The sequence below is a fragment of the Ursus maritimus genome, unplaced genomic scaffold (genome assembly GCF_017311325.1).
Source record: "Ursus maritimus isolate PB19 unplaced genomic scaffold, ASM1731132v1 scaffold_4, whole genome shotgun sequence".
Taxonomy (NCBI): Eukaryota; Metazoa; Chordata; class Mammalia; order Carnivora; family Ursidae; genus Ursus; species Ursus maritimus.
The window spans coordinates 7,016,375-7,032,684 of record NW_024426552.1 but is presented as its reverse complement, the minus strand read 5'-3'; the positions used below and the strand labels follow the sequence as shown (position 1 = coordinate 7,032,684).

The 16,310-nt window shown below is 51.5% G+C and overlaps 1 long non-coding RNA gene across 1 annotated transcript; it reads left to right on the top strand.

Annotated features, from left to right (window-relative positions):
• The first annotated feature begins 841 nt into the window (after positions 1-841).
• LOC121100530 lies at positions 842-3,794 on the top strand. The gene is made up of 2 exons (XR_005832289.1): positions 842-1,139; positions 3,273-3,794. It is a non-coding gene; the product is annotated as an uncharacterized LOC121100530 (long non-coding RNA).
• The last annotated feature ends 12,516 nt before the right edge of the window (positions 3,795-16,310 follow it).

Here is a 16,310-nt window from a genome sequence, read left to right as displayed (position 1 = left end):
GAGCCTCCTGAGCCACTGTGGGGAAGCCAGCTGGACCAGTTTGGAGAGAGAAACTTGCAGAGCTGGACGTGACCTCGGTGACGGTGACTCTCAGAGGCAAGCGTAGGTCGGAATCACCTGGGCAGTATGACAAGAGATGGGGCAGCTGGGACCCGCCCCTGGAGGTTCCGGTGCCGTCTGGGGCTGCCTCTGTCCCTGCACAACACTTGCTGGCACCCTCATTGCCTGTCCCAAGTGTTGTCCAACCCCCTCAGATGCAAGGAGTTCGAAGCCCAGCGGGCGGAGCTGGTGTCCAGCCTGAGAGGGGCACCCCACGCCTCCCCACACCCTCCCCCCATCTAATGAGGGTCTCCCAACAGGATGGACATCAGTTTTCTTCCCCCCCTTTCTGCTCGCCTCAGCCCATCTCCCAGAACCCGATGAGAGCCTGCTGAGCTCAAAAGATCCCCAAGAACCAAGACGGAAGCTGCAGCTTTCAGAGGAGCGGGTCCGAGGGGCACCACCAGCCGGCTGTCCTGTTGCCACCAGCCACCCTAGCTGGCCAGGCTGCGTCCCAGTCAGTCAGCAGCCCCGGGCGGGCCCTCGCCAAACCAAGATGGCTAGGCCAAGAGCCACTCTTGCTCCTGGATGCCTCCGCTGCCTTTCTGCCCAAAGCATCACCCAGCAGTGGCAGGGGCTGGGAGTTTGCTGGGGACGCAGAATGTCAGGCTCACCCCAGACTTTAACCAGGACCTGCAGGGATTTATGCGTGAGCACATTAAAGCTTGAGAAGCTCTGGCCTCTGCCTCCTAGGCTGGCTGGAAAAGGCGCTCTCCCACCCCTTGCCCAGGGTAAAGAAGGAAGGGAAGGGAGGGGAGGGGAGGAGGGAGGAGGAAAGAGGAAGGCAGGGAGGGAGGAAGTTGATAGGTCAGGGGGAAGGGGGGATGGAAGGGGGGAGGAAGGGACGCAGAAAGCCCAGACCTACTATCTTAGTGCAAATCACAGGACACACTGTTTCTTCTTCTTTCTCTTTTTTCCCCACATAAGCTTCCATGATGCAAACTAGAACCAGAGGGTGGGGAATTTGAAGAAATTTGAAACAAAAGACCTCTTCGTTTGCCTTCCACTTCCTAAGAAGGAAGGCCTTATTCATCTTTCCTGTAAGTGATATGAAGCTGCGGGGATTAGGGGTGACTGGTCACCCAGCAATCCGGAGCAGGAAGTACATCAGACCCCAGAGTGAGTCTGCACGCAGCTCACTGAAACCCTCAATTAATCCGATTGGCTTCCACCTTTCAGGGAAAAGCAAATACCCAGAAAACAAATTGGCACCTGGGATGTCTCCTCTTTGTAACATTCAGAGTGCCGCTGGGGCTGGGGGCAGGGGCACAGCCATCTACGTCCCAGTGCTCCGAGGCGGGGTGTGCTGGCGGGAAGGGACTTGGCTTCGGCGTCAGGGTTTCCATCCCGAGCTGCCACACACGGGCCATGTCCCCTTGGCAGCTGCTTACCGCTCGGTCTTGATTTCTTGGCCCAGGCACTGGGGATTAAAACGTAATCACCTATTCAGTAGAGCCATTGTTGGGAAGATGAAGGCTTTGTGGGGCTGTCCACCTGGTAGCCAGGCCACGGGGCTGAGCACCGCTCTCAGCTCCTGCACGCGGTTGCTGAGGTAGAAAAATTGAGGGTTCAGAGCCCACGGCCAAGAAAGAACTCTCGAGACGTGTTTGGTGCACACAGGTGATTTTCTTACAGCACAGGGACAGGACCTGTGGGCAGAAAGAGCAGCACTGGGGTCCTGAGAAGTGACTGATTGTATACTTTCAAGTTGAGAGGGGGTCAGGGGGAGCATGAGTGTCTAAGGAATTTTGGAAGCAAGGTTTCCAGGACCCTGAGGGGGGCTGGCTATTGTTGGGAGAAGGTCATTTATTACCGTCTAATAAAACCTTGGCCGTGAGACCCTGCAGATGTAAATCGACGGATCAAATGCTTGGAGGATGACGGCCAACACTTACCTTGGGAGGTAGAGATTAAGGAAGTTTCCAGAGGAATTTTTATGTTTAAGTAGACTTACAGGATCCTGGGATTCAGGCTAGGACTGCCTTTTGCCCTTAGCGAAGTATTAACATTGAGGCAGCCGAGCTCCTAGACGAAGGTCACTCTGCCTGCTTCAAGGACTTGTCAGTGGGCTGGAGGGAGTAAGGCACATCCTTGCCTTTGCACGAGGTGAAGGGGACCCTGGGCTGGCCCCAAGGCCTGAGACCTTGGCTCCGAGAGCTTTGATGATGACCCCCCCCCCCAGTGTCCAGCTAATACCTGCAGGAGGGTGTTTCCCCTCTGGGGGGCTGGGGGGAATCCCAGGAGAGGTGTTTCTGTTCTAAAACACCACAAACGAAACAGGAGTCTAAGCACTTCGGGGGGTCCTGGGAACGAGGTGGCAGCCCTCCGTAACCTCCCTTTTAGGGAACACAGCGCCATCTTGGAGGAGAGCTGCCCTGACTCCGTTTGGCCGCTCCCTGGGATCCTCTTACCTGTACTTTTTTTTTTTTTTAAGATTTTATTTATTTATTGGACAGAGATAGAGACAGCCAGCGAGAGAGGGAACACAAGCAGGGGGAGTGGGAGAGGAAGAAGCAGGCTCCCAGCAGAGCAGGGAGCCCGATGCGGGGGTCGATCCCAGGGACCTGGGATCAGGCCCTGAGCCGAAAGCAGACGCTTAATGACTGAGCCACCCAGGCGCCCCTCACCTGTACTTTCAACCCAGAACTCCAGGGCTTCTTCCCAGAGAAAAGGTCTTAACTCTTTCCTTATAAGGGTCTCGAGTACCTTTGTTCCCCTCCCTTCCACCCAAACCATTCCTTCCTCCTAGGTTCACCGGGTGTGTGATCAGTATCTCCAAGTTTCCATCCTATTTTCTAAATTTGTAACTCAGCCCAAACCTTCAAAGGCTAGTTCTCTGAGAGGATTATGTTTAGCCCTGTAACACAAAGGACTTTCCTTCTTGCCTCTTAGCAGGGGCAGAGTAGCAGAGCAGTTAAGATCCTGGACTCCGCTGCCAGGCTGGCTATTTCACTGTCCCTATCCCTCTCCTGCTGTGTGACCTTGGGCAAGTTACTTAACCTCTCTGTACCTCAGTTGCCTGACCCAGAAAACTAGCTGCTGGCGGAAACCGCCTCGCATGCTTATTGTAGCGTTAGGTGGGTTACTACGTAGGGCACTTAGAAGAGGTCCGTGGCGGGTTGAGAGCTACGTGTATGCCGTCAACGGTCTTCAGTGGCTGTTCTCTCGTGCAGCACTTAGCACGCGGGGACAGGATTTCACTCGATTTGTCGGGTCGCCCACCAGGCCAGCGTTTCTGCAGAGCGTGCTATAAAAGCGGATGAGGGCCACACTCGGGAATGCACGTTGTCTACACACAGACGAGGTGATTTGGATACAGGAGGTCTGCATCCTCATTTTTAGAACGGCTGCTCCCCCTGGGAGCCCCCGGGGCAGGGACTGCCCTACCGTTCCAGCCCCCAACACCTGCAGACAGCGAGCACCCAGCCCCCTGGAAGGAAGTGCTCGGTTCACGTTGGTTTCCTCCTCCATCTCCTTTAAGAAACAGTTTCTGAATGAACGAATGCCAGATGGACTGGACATTATGTTAAAATAATAGGACATTTCAGGGCAACTGGGCAATCTCAGCGTTCTTTTCTTCTTCCTACTCCATTAAGAACACATGTGCATACATTTTCCCTATTAGAGCTGAGCCATTTTCATGCACTCTGTCTGAAAAGGAGATGAAATAATAAATGGGTCTTTCACAACACAAATCTATGGAGCGGGTTATTGGCGAGGGTGATAGGGATTCTGGCTCCGACTTTCAAGATGTTTGACAACAAAGGAATGTCTCCCTGTTGCATCAACCGCCACACGTGGACTTGCTCTTTAAACTGAAGGACATCTGACTGAGGGGCGGGGGGAGCCAGACTACCCTTCAGAGTGTGTGCCGGGGCCAGATTCCTAACGCACCCCCGGTGTGACCGGCCGGGGCAGTGACAACAGGGGACCACGCCTGCGTGCTCTCACCCGGGATCCACCAAGGGAGATCCTTCTCTGTTTCTTCTTGGGGAACGTGACCGTGACCGCAGCCCTCAGTCGATAACCCAGGGCTCTTCTTGGCACCTCACACCTCCTTCCTATGATGCAGGAGAACACACAGCCCACACGCAGGAAGGGATTCGAATGCACCCACAAGGGACCATGTCTGTGTCCTGAAGTCACAGCCGGGGCAGGGTCTGCAGGAGGCTCCCAGTTTCCGTGCCTGATACTCCCAGACCCCAGGGGACATCAGGAGTCTGTCGACCCAAAGCTCCCAGCGGTGGCTCTTCCCTGGGGGACCTGCTCCAAGTTCTCCCCATCAGTCTGAACTGAAAGGACAGTTCCAGGGCATCAGAGCTCTGGGACTGCAGCCCACAACACACACACACACACACACACACACGCAAACACACACACATGGACACACACACACATGGAGACACACAGAGACTCACAACACACACACAGGCACGCATAGGGACTCACGACACACATGCAGGCATGTGGACACACTCAGAGACTCACCACACACACAGCTACACACAGACTCACAACACACACACACTCACAACACACACACAGGCATGCACAGTGACTCACAACATACAGGCATGCAAAGAGACACAACACACACATATACATGGGCACACAGAGACTCACAACACACACACGGGTACACACAAAGACTCACAACACACACCTGGGCACATACAGACATTCAAAAAGAGAAGTATATGCCCACAAGCTCAATCCCAAGTCTCTTGCCAGGCCCTGCCCAGGCTCATAGTGGGGGGCTGCTCGGAGCACACAGGCCCCCCTAGATCTTCCATATGCCAAAGTGGAGGAGAAACGTCACACTGATGAGCCCTGATGGCCAAGCTCCCTGATCGAGGTTCTGCCCTCCTCTTCTGCCAACTTCACATAAGGAGGGAGGAACACAGAGGAGGGGAGGGCAGGGCAGAGAGACAGTCTCTGTAGGGGAAGGAAGAGCTTGGACATGAACTCTTTCTATAAACGTTTCCTACATCCCTTGAAGCCCAGGGTTTGTCGCAGGACCGTTGGAGACAACAGGGAATTGAAGGGTTCTCTGGTGCCTCCCTCTCCGCGGGGAAGCTGTGGGCAGGCAGGTACAGACACCCTGGCCGTGAATGTGGCCTGTGCCAGGTGAGCGGAGCTGCTGTATACTGGGGGCCAGCGGAAGGACGTTTCCCGTTGAAGGCCGTCGAGGAGGGCTTAGGTGGGGTGCCTGAGGGGTCTTGAACCAGGCCTGCACTGACTCGGCCTGCAGTGCTGGGCCCGGGAACTGCACTGTCCTGGGCGCTGGGCCCCGCAGACAGCCAGAGCAAGGCAGCCAGGAGGGAGGCTAGGCACCCTGGCTGGGCAAGGAGGCTGGTTCTGCCGGGATAGGGGTCTCAGGTTCCTGGAAGAGGGAGGCCGGGCGGGGGGGCGGGAATGGCTGCAGTAAAGCAGAGGCCACGAAAGCCCTTTGCCCAGTCTCACTCCTGTGTCCCCTCTTTAAGCCCGGTTTGTGTGACTGGCACCCACTCAAAGCTCTACTTCCGGTCTCCCCCGCACCCGACAGGTGCACAGCCCCCAACCTTACACCCTCCACCTCCAGTGGCACATAATACCCAACCTTTGGAAATCAGGGCCAATATGACAAAATTTTTCTAAGAACCTGTAGAATGTGCTTTCATCAAGGGGATCAAAATTCGATTTACATTCATAATCTGAAGCAGTGAACCTCACCTCACTCTGTCTCAGATACGGTGTCTCTGGGCCTCAGTTTAAACGTCCATAAAACGGGGTTTTGGTGTTTAGGGAGTGCCCAGAGATGACCTAACAAGTGGTCTCTGTATTCCGGAGTGATGAGAGAGAGGTACCTTAAAAATAAAGCGCTCCAGGTTGGGAAGGCAAAGGAGGCCGACCGAAGCAGCGGTGCACGCGGCTCCAGCGCCCCCTGGTGGCAGGCTGCGGTTCGTCCGGCGCTCCGTCCCAGAGCTCCCCTCCAGCGCGCGCCCTCCTTTCTAGAAGGGGTTTAACCTGGGCGCCTGCTCCAGGAAGGAGGGGGAGCAACTCCAAATTCTCCCCGTCGATGTGAACGGAAAACATGTTTCAAAGGAATTAGAACTCTGACACTGTAGCCCACAAAACACGCACAGACACACACAGACACAGGGACACACACGCACATACACACGCAGGGATCCACACAGACACACAGACACAGATACACCCTCAAAAACACACAGACACACACAGGGACAAATGAGGACACCCACACACAGAGACCCACAACACACACCCACAGACAGTGAAAAAGAGAAGTGTGTGCCCAGAGGCTGAATCCCACATCTCTCTCCAGGGTGGGGAGGGGGCTGCACGCTGCACGCTGGCCCCCCCAGATCTTGCTCTGTTCTAGAGTGGGGGAGAAACATTACATCCAGGAGCCCTAATGGCCAAGCTGCCTGATCAAGGTCCTGCCCTGGTTTAAAGCTGAGTGTCCTTTTCTGCCAATCTCAGCTACAGAGGAGGGTGGGCAGTCCCGGGGGGGCAGGGGGAGCCATGCCACGGCCTAGGATCCTCCCAGCCTGAGCCACGGAGGTTGATGGTTTGCATTCACATTCTCTGCCTGCCGGGCCCTTATGGGGTTGTGGCGGAAGGTCCTGGGGACAGGTCACCCCCCGCATTCCTATTGGGAGGCTGCTGGCCCACCAAGCGGGAGAGTGGGGAGATGCGGGGCGGGTAAGTCCCCTTGCCGGCCAGCGATGACAGCCCGCCCTTCACAGAGCCTGGCTTACCCTGCAGGGAGCTGATGTGAAGTCAGTTACAAGAGGCCAGGGAAGGACAGGATTTAGAAAAGATAAAGGAAAACAGACATCCTGACAGCTGCAGGGGAGGAAATTGGTCCCATCTGACAGGAAACCTCAGCTCTCAAGCCTGGGTGTGAATCTCTCGTACTTCTGAGCTGTGTGACCTTGGATGGGCCCCTTAACCTCTCTGAGTCCCAGCTTCCTTAGCCACAAGATGAATATTTAAATAGTGTGCACCTCCCAATGGTGACCCGACGAGCCAGCAGTATGTGTCTCCCTGAGGAAAGGCAGACTTTCCTTAGCAACACATGGAACAGATGTGGAGTGGAATCCACAGCCCTGGAAAAGTAATGTGGCCTTTCCTTGTCACTTGAAGAGGGGGGAGTGGAGCCACATAATACACAACTAAATATACTACATAAACATTGTAAAAACCTGTTACCCACTTTCCTTGCTGAAGTCCACACAGCAGGCAGCTGTCCCAAACCTCTCCTCCTCCTCCAGTGTCCCCCCCCCAAATGCTTTCCTTTCCATGCATTCTTGACCTTCCTCACACTCATGGTTCTCAGTCTTGACTGTCCATTCAATGCACCCGAAAACCTCTTAAAAGGACCAACCCCTGGGTCCCAGCTCAGATGGGTGAAATCGGAATTTCTGGAAGCTGGGTCTGGGCATTACTAGTTTTTAGATGCTCCGAGGTGATTTCATATGCATCTCGGGTTGAAATCTTTACCCTAAATATTTTTAAAAGTATTCCTTTGAAACACGAATCCATCTACCACTTCTGGCCTCTGCTCATTCTCCTCTGTGTGTCCAAGATTACTCATTGCAGTGTTATTTGTATAATGAAGAGGTTGGCAACAACCAAAAATTCCTTTAATAGGGGAGAAGTCAAATAAAACATTGCACATCCAAGCACTGGAATACCATGCAGCCGTGAAAACAAACCAGGCAGCTTTCATGGAACTGTTGCGAATGTCTCTGGGGTACATTTGTCAGTGGAAACAGTGAAACACACAGCAGCATACAGGGGACATATTCTGCTACGTTTCACAGAAAAGGTGAAGGAAGACAGAAGTATATATTCATGGGTTTTTTGTATATTCATTTAAAGAACTGTATAAAAAGATACGCAAGAATTGAACAATAGTCATTAAATGTTGAGGGCGGCCTGGGAGGGTGGAGGACAGGGTAAGAATAAAGCTTTTCATTATATGCTATTTTATATTTCCAATTTTTTTTATATTTCCAAGTTTTTGAATCATGAGAACATGTTAATTATTCAAAAATTAAGGTAACCTGCTGATGTGCCCTTGACCATGTAACCTGCTTTGGCTCGAGGGACATGAGCAGAAGCCACATCTTAACAGGAGTTTTAAGGGCCATTGCCTGGTTGGTTTTTTTTTTTTTTGTCTGCAAGAGTGGAAGTCCCAAAGAGCAGGCCCTTCTTCAACCCAGGATCTAGAAGCAGCAAACACAGGGCCGGACACAGAACGCATGAAGTGTGAATGAGCAATAGTTGGCTGTCGAAAGCCTCTCCGGCTTGGGGATGTTTGGTAGTCAGCAAAGCTGTCCGCTGCACGGCCTGTGGAGGGTTCACACTAGGGGCATTGCTGGCGGCCATGCGACCGGAACTGCTTTCATACAGTTTCTGAAGATAGAACCCATTGGACTTGAATTTGATGCATGGCATAATAGGGAGCTTGGTGTTGCTTGGGGGGGGCACGCTAAGTGTGAGGTGGTCGTTGTGCACCCAAGCAGAGGCTGGAGCCCAGGGAAGGGGTCAACCAGAGGTGCGCCTTGGGAGCCGTCTACTTCCATTGATACCCTAAGCAGACACAGCACCTCGAGTCATGAGGCCGTAGGAGCTCATCCAGAGAGGGGGAGAAAGAGAAGCGTTCTGAAGCTTCGACCTGGGCACTCTAAAACGTGTAAGACTGAGTTCTGAGATGGTTCTGGAATGAGGAAGGAGACCTGAGCAGGCGGCTATGGGGGTGGGGCATTCGGGGAGAGGGAGCATGCGCAAAGATGAGCAAGAAGAGACAGCGGGGGGCATGGAGGAGGTGGGGGGTGGAAGGGTTCGTCCCCAGTGCTCTGGCCCTTCCTTATCCAGAAGCCTGACCCTCCCATCACTCACGTGTCACCCTGCTCTGCTGGGAAGCATCTTGCTGGGTTCACTCTTGGTGGACGAGTTCTCATGTACCCCAAGATTTAAGTCTTTCCCGCCAGTGACCGACAGCCTTTCCCTGTCCCGGCTCAACCGCTTGGGCTTAGTCACTTTCCCCTCTTCTGACATCAAGGTGGGTTCATCTTGCCCACCCACAATTTGATCAATGTGGCTCGATTTCACCCCCCACCTCTCCAAGCAGGAGGTTGCTTTTTGCCACCGAAGGCTTTATCCCTCCCTGCCGGCGTGCTGGCCAGAGCAGCCATGGCAAGTCCTGGCCCCAGGGCTGTTCTCTCCACTTCTGTCCAGCACTCCAAGGATGTTAACCAGCCTGCAGACCCTGCGCTGCTCCAGTCTCTCTGCAGGCAGCCCCCCTCCCCATCCAGATCCTTCTCCGCCAAATCAGAGCAATCCTTCTAAGATAAAAAAGTTGCACTCGCATCCTCCCCTTCTGCATTTCCATCCGGTAACTCCCTCAGGGCTACTTTCAGCCTCACTGGGACATCAAGTTCCTTGGCACCCCATCACTGTCATGGTGTCTGGAACACTCCAGAAATATTAGGAAAAGATTGTCTGGTTGTTCTTGCAGTTACTGGGTAGGAGAGGAATTCTGTATGTCCGTATTTCTCCTATTTCCCTGGAACTTTTTCTGGGATGGAAGAGGAGCCAGGAAGTGGATGGAGTGGGGGGTTGAAGAAAGAGGAGAGAAAAAAGACAAGGGGCCATGTTGGGAGGCTGGGAAAGAAAGAACAAAACCGTGTGAACCGTGTGATCCAGGGACATAATTGTCAAAGTCACAGAGGTCTTGGGAAAACTATTTAAACTCTCTTTAGTGAAAGTTCTCGGGTATATGCAGGGATTATGGTGAAAATCACAGCAAAGCTGCCCTTTCCAGCAAAGAGTTAGCCAGGGCTCTTCCTCCGGGGAGAAGGCACAGAACAGGTCCTGCCCACCTAAAGGGCAGGCATTGGCTTTACCCCAGTCCACTCACACTGTCTCCCTCGTACCCTGTGAAGCCAACTGTGTCCATGTGTAAAACACTCGCCAAGAGGAGCCGAAGACGTCACAGAGCAGGACCAAGGGGCCACACGAGGTCAAAATCATAATGCAAACAGGTGATATGTTTGCATCTGACCCCCCCCCCCATGGCTTCCATTTCATGGAAGATGCTACAGGGCTGTTTCTCTATATAAAACAATTAAAATAAATACATGAATGAATGAATGAATGAATGAATCGAACAAACAAACAAACAAATAATTCTGTTGACTCAGTGCCTGCTACTGCTATGCCCACTCACTACCTGGATTTTCGTAGCCTCTCGGAGCAGACGCAGGCTGGCAGGTGCTGATTACCTCCCTCACCAGTGCTCTCTGCCTGAAATCACATCTTCTGGAACACCCGGGGAGGAGAGAATCATAAACAGTAAGTTCAGGATCACCTAGTTTACATTTCTTGGCTTCATTAGAAAAGTTTGAAAGCCTTGATTAATATATTCAGAGAATATTTGGGTTTATCTAAACTAGTAACTCTTTTATCTACTAACTATTATCAGAGTCAGTTTCCCATGGATGAACTAGGGGCCCAAAGCAACAGATTTCGGGTAAATGTTTAGAGCACCATTTGGGAAAGCACGACGACTCTTCCTAGGTCTGAACTTGATTTACTATTAGAAGGTTTTAAACTGGGGCACCTGGGTGGCACAGCGGTTAAGCGTCTGCCTTCGGCTCAGGGCGTGATCCCGGCGTTATGGGATCGAGCCCCACGTCAGGCTCCTCCGCTAGGAGCCTGCTTCTTCCTCTCCCACTCCCCCTGCTTGTGTTCCCTCTCTTGCTGCCTGTCTCTATCTCTGTCAAATAAATAAATAAAATCTTTAAAAAAAAAGAAGAAGGTTTGAAACTTATTTTGATGAGCACCGTGAAATGCACAGAGTTGTAGAATCAGTATATTGTACCCCTGAAACTCCTATAACACTGTATGTTAACTATCCTTCAGTTTCAAAATTTTTTTAAAAAACAAATAAACTTGGGGCGCCTGGGTGGCTCAGTCGGTCAAGCGTCTGCCTTCGGCTCAGGTCATGATCCCAGGGTCCTGGGATGGAGTTCCACATCAGGCTCCCTGCCTCCGCGGGGAGCCTGCTTCTCCCTCTCTCTCCGCCTGCCACTCTGCCTACTTGTGCTCTCTCTCTGTCAAATAAATAAATAAAATCTTTATTAAAAAACCCACAAAATTTACGTTTGTAAATTTCACATCAATAAAGCTATTCAAAAATATACAGGTGATTTTTGTTAATTTTCTCATCTGGTAAATTGGGAAAATGAGGATACATACTTTGGGGACTTTGGGAAAAAATAATCTTTTTAAGTGAAAGGTTTGAAACTAGGAGCTCGGTTTCTAGAACAATTGCCTTTAATATCCCAGGGTGATGATAAATTTGGGGATTTGATGGAAGAAATGGATCATCTCACTAGGAAAAATAAATGCAAGGGAATTTGCTATGCAGTTTAGAGAGTACCCAGCCCCAGCCAAGGATCGCCACTCTACGGATGAAAGTACTGCAGTCATCTGCCCTTCGTGAGAGCGTGGTGGCCACCATCCCTGGGCATGAAGCAGACCCAGTGTAGACCAATGTGTGTGTGGGCACAGCGACATGCACTCAGGAAAAGACTTCCTCCAGACCCCGCGATAACTCTTCCCTTGTGGTTGCAGTTCCCTCACTCCCCTTTGGGGAACATCTCCTTCCTACCCATTGAAGGTTTGAGTGTGACAGAACCAAACCTAATTGGAGGGCACATGACTCAGGCTGTGCTTCCCCTATCTTTGGCGATAGTGACAGGTTCAGGGGAGGGCATGTGACCAAAGTCAGGGAGTGAGCCTCAATTCCAAGTACTCCTCTTATAAATATTGGAAAAAAAGAAGTGCTTTTTCTTTTGGAGTGGTTGAAAAGTCATGATGTAAGCCACGGAGTCTCAACCAGGGGTGACTCTGTTTCTCATGGGCTCTTTGGGAATATGTCTGGAGACCTTGTTGGCTGTCATGCCAAGGAGGGCGCTACTGGCATCTAGTGGGTGGAGGCCAAGGCTGCCGCTGACCATCCTACAAACCACAGGTCACCCCCACAACAAAGAAATTTTTGGCCCAATGTATCAATGGCACTGGAGCTGAGAGATCTTCTGGAAGCCTGGAGTTTTGTTTTTGCAACTACCTTGTTCTGACATAAAATGAACTTGCCCAAGGCAGAGAGGGACTACCCCTGAGAGATGGAGCTGGACCAAGTCAGGAAGACCCTGGAGGCACGTCTGCCTGAAGTCTCTGCTCGAATGTTCCAAATCTGCATCATCGACAAGTAAAAACGTCCGTATTCAGTCCACCTGCTCAGAGCCAGGCCCCTCCTACATGGAAGTTACAACAGTGAGGATGATGATGTTGGAAAACCAGTATGTAAGAGAGACCACCCGTGATAAGGGCCCAGGGAACCAGCCCTGGGGCTGGGGGACTGTGCGGGGAGGCCTCCTTGAGAGCAACAGGACAAGGATCCTGCTTTGTGAAGACCTGGAAGACAAGCGCCCAGGGGAAGGAGAGGGGCCACTGTGTGGGGGCCTAGTCGTGGAAGAGGCCATGGGTATGAGGTACAGGACAAAGGCCAAGGAGGGACAGGTGAGTCACAAAGCTAGGGAAGCAGGCAGGGCGAGTCACGCAAAGCCTTGCAGACCTGCTGGGAAGTGTGAGTTGTACTCTTGGCCTGGTAAGAAGCTTCCAGAACTAAAAGTCCTGTGCAGCCCCTTTGTGAGAAGGGACTGGAAAGCGAACGTCCTCCCTCCGTGTCCCATACCGCTCATTATATACAAAAATATGAAGTATACAGCGCCCCGAATATGCGGCTTTCCTTAAAAAGCATGGCTACAATCATGTCATTAAATCCTTGCCATATCTTCATGAAGTTCAAGTCCAGAACCCCTCCAGGATTGCCATTCAGGCTGCTGGCCAGGAGAGTGTTTCTGACCTGCAAACGGGCCAGATGCGGGATTCTTGACCTGGTGTTCTATCCCTGGGCTGGAGCACAGGACACACACCGGCGACAGGATTTCCAGCACTTACTCCCATGTCCGTCCCAGTTTCTGAAAGGCCTGCGGTTTATGTTCAGCAACGGTCGCTTAGGCTGGCAGTGAGGGCAGCTGGCTCTGCGGCAGATGGCGCGGCCGCACAGGGTCAGGCCGCGGGGCAGCGCAGAAAGACGCATCCCCAGGGGCAAGTGGAGGAGGACACAGAGCCTGTGCTCCCACCACCCAGCCTTGTGACCTGGCTCAGGGATGTCCTGGGGGGCGGGCCATAGCTGTTGTGAATCGTTGGCCCAGGGGGGTTGTCTGCCCAGAGCAAGTGCCTTTTCTAGTTTGCACAAAGGAGCCCTTTGTGTTGGTAGAGCCCTGCTGGCAAAAGCGATCTCTTCTCTTGTTCTTTCTGGGCATTAATAGAGTGATGACTGCATTCCCCGGAGCCTGTGCTGCAAGGGGCATCAGTGGGAAGTAAGCACATTCATCATGTGCTGGGTGTCCCTCTTCCTCTTTATCGCTTCCTCTGTAGCACTGTCAGGACGGCAGATGCTACTCAACCGAGGACGCGTGGCCCGATCACACGCTCTGGGCCTGTTGGAAAGCAAGAATTGGAGAAAACTCATGGAATCAGAAGCAGAAGCAGGTACACGGGTCACCAGTTGGACTTGTTCTGTGGCAGGGCCACGAGGGCTAGCAGGACCTGGCACCAGGCTGCAGGAGAGGGACCCCGACCCCTAAGGGGTTTTAAGCTTGTGTCTCCCAGCAAGACTAGGGAGCTGGGATCCAACAGCAGTGGGGGTTGCAGGACTTCATCTCTGGTCCTGTCCCAGCAGCTCAGATTCATGCTTGGGGGGTTCTGGTTCCTCCTCTGGTGAACCAGGGATCCCAGTGCAGGCCTTGTAGATGCAGTTTCTGTGATATGGTAGAGGGGACCTGATTTGGCCCCTTGAGCACTCAGCTGTGGCTGTTTGTCATGGAGCTTTGCAGGAGACCAACTGGTGGGAAATCCATCTTAACTAGACTTGAAGCCTGCAAAGGTCACTCTTGGCAGGTATTCAAACACTAAATCAGGTGTCATTCTGGAGGCACTTTGTAGGTGTGGTTAACATCTATAATCAGGTCACTTTAAGGAAAAGGAGATTATCCTTAATAATCTGGGTGGGCCTCATCCAATCAGTTGAAGGACCTTAGGAGAGAAACTGAAGAAATTCTGCCCAAGAGTTTCCAGCCAGCTGGCCAGCCCACCAGATTTCAGACCTACCCAGCTGGATTCCACAATTACAGAAGCCGATTCCTTGAAATACACACACACACACACATTTATATCCTATTTGTTCTGTTTCTCCGGTAGAACTTTACCTGACACATAGTCCAAGTCCAACTTTTGCTTTTCAGTGAATACTTTAGAGTTAGAGCACCTGTCTTTGACCAGAATAATTACCCATGGTGGAACAAGACGAAAAGATCCTGGGTTTCCTGATATCATGGATGCCATACCAGCCCTAAACCATCTACCTTTGTTGTTTTTGTTTTGTTTTTAGATTTTTATTTTTATTTATTCGACAGAGATAGAGACAGCCAGCAAGAGAGGGAACACAGGCAGGGGAGTGGGAGAGGAAGAAGCAGGCTCCTAGCGGAGGAGCCTGATGTGGGGCTCGATCCCATAACACCGGGATCACGCCCTGAGCCGAAGGCAGACACTTAACCACTGTGCCACCCAGGTGCCCCGGGATAAAGTGATACCCAAGTCAAACAACCAGCCAAGAGCAGGACTCAGTGCTTGCCCGTAGGATTTGAAAACCCACACTATTTCAACTACAATCTGCAAAACCCAGAATTTCAAGGTCCTAGGCTCTTACAATGTCCCTTTATCATCGCAGAGAGGGTAGAATATATTTCTTTAAACAATATTATTTAGTCTCAGAAAACCTGAAAGCCAACACATACTTCGTCAATGGAATGAGCCAAGAATCAGCCAAAGATATTTCAGAAGCAGAGGGAGCACCTTGTAGATCTGAGGTCAACCCAGGCTATATGACCTCAGCCATTCTTCAAGTCCAAAGCGATATACTAGGCTGGGTCCAAAGCAATCCTGAGAACACAGGTGTGTTAGTTATCTGTTGTTGTGTTACGTATTTCCCTAACACCTAGTGGGTTAAAACAAAGAACATGTGTTACGTCACAGGAATTTAGAAGCAGCTTAGCTGGGTGTTTCTGGTTCATGTTTTCTTGGGAGATTTCAGGCAAAATGTTGGCCAAGAACAAGCTCATCTGAAGACTTTACTGGCGCTGGAGGATTGGTTATTGGCAGGAACTCTTCACCCCTTGGACCTCTTCAGAGTGTTGCTTGGGTGTCTCCATGGCATGGCAGCCAGCTCTCCCCAGAATGAGCTTTCCAAGCGACAAAGCAAGGGGAAGGTCACAATGCCTTTTACCACCTAATCTCAGAAGTCACACACTATCACATCTACCACATTGTATTTCGTAGGACCGGGCTAGGGAGTCCATCCTACACTCAAAGGGTGGGGAATTAAGCTCTGTCTCTTGAAAGGAGGGCAATCAAAGGGGGCTCATAGTAGTGACAGACAGAACGCTGCACAGACATTCCGCAGTAACTAACCAACAGAAAGCATTTGGCAGAGGAAGTGAGGCTCCTGGGGGATACCAAGACCCACTGCGCAAAAGCGAACTCTCAGCCCCGCACAGAGCATCCCCTGCGAGAGCGACCAGAAGGCAGCACGTTCCCCAAGGCTGCCAAACTTTGCTCCAACAGCAGCCCTCTCTTCATGGGTGTGAAATTGGACTTCGTCCATGTTTATCCTCTTTTTGTCATAGTGTTTGAAAGATGTTTATACTGGAAGATAATCATACGTACAGATGACTGTTTTTTTTCTTTTTTTTCAGATAAGTGTTTAAAATGACTACACATAGCAATAAAGAAATCACCACCACAATGGGAAATCAAACACTGTCAGGCCCTCTCTTCATGGGTGTGAAATTGGACTTCGTCCATGTTTATCCTCTTTTTGTCATAGTGTTTGAAAGATGTTTATACTGGAAGATAATCATACGTACAGATGACTGTTTTTTTTCTTTTTTTTCAGATAAGTGTTTAAAATGACTACACATAGCAATAAAGAAATCACCACCACAATGGGAAATCAAACACTGTCAGGTCTTTAAAATACTCAAGTGTCCCTCCTTAACCCCATCTCC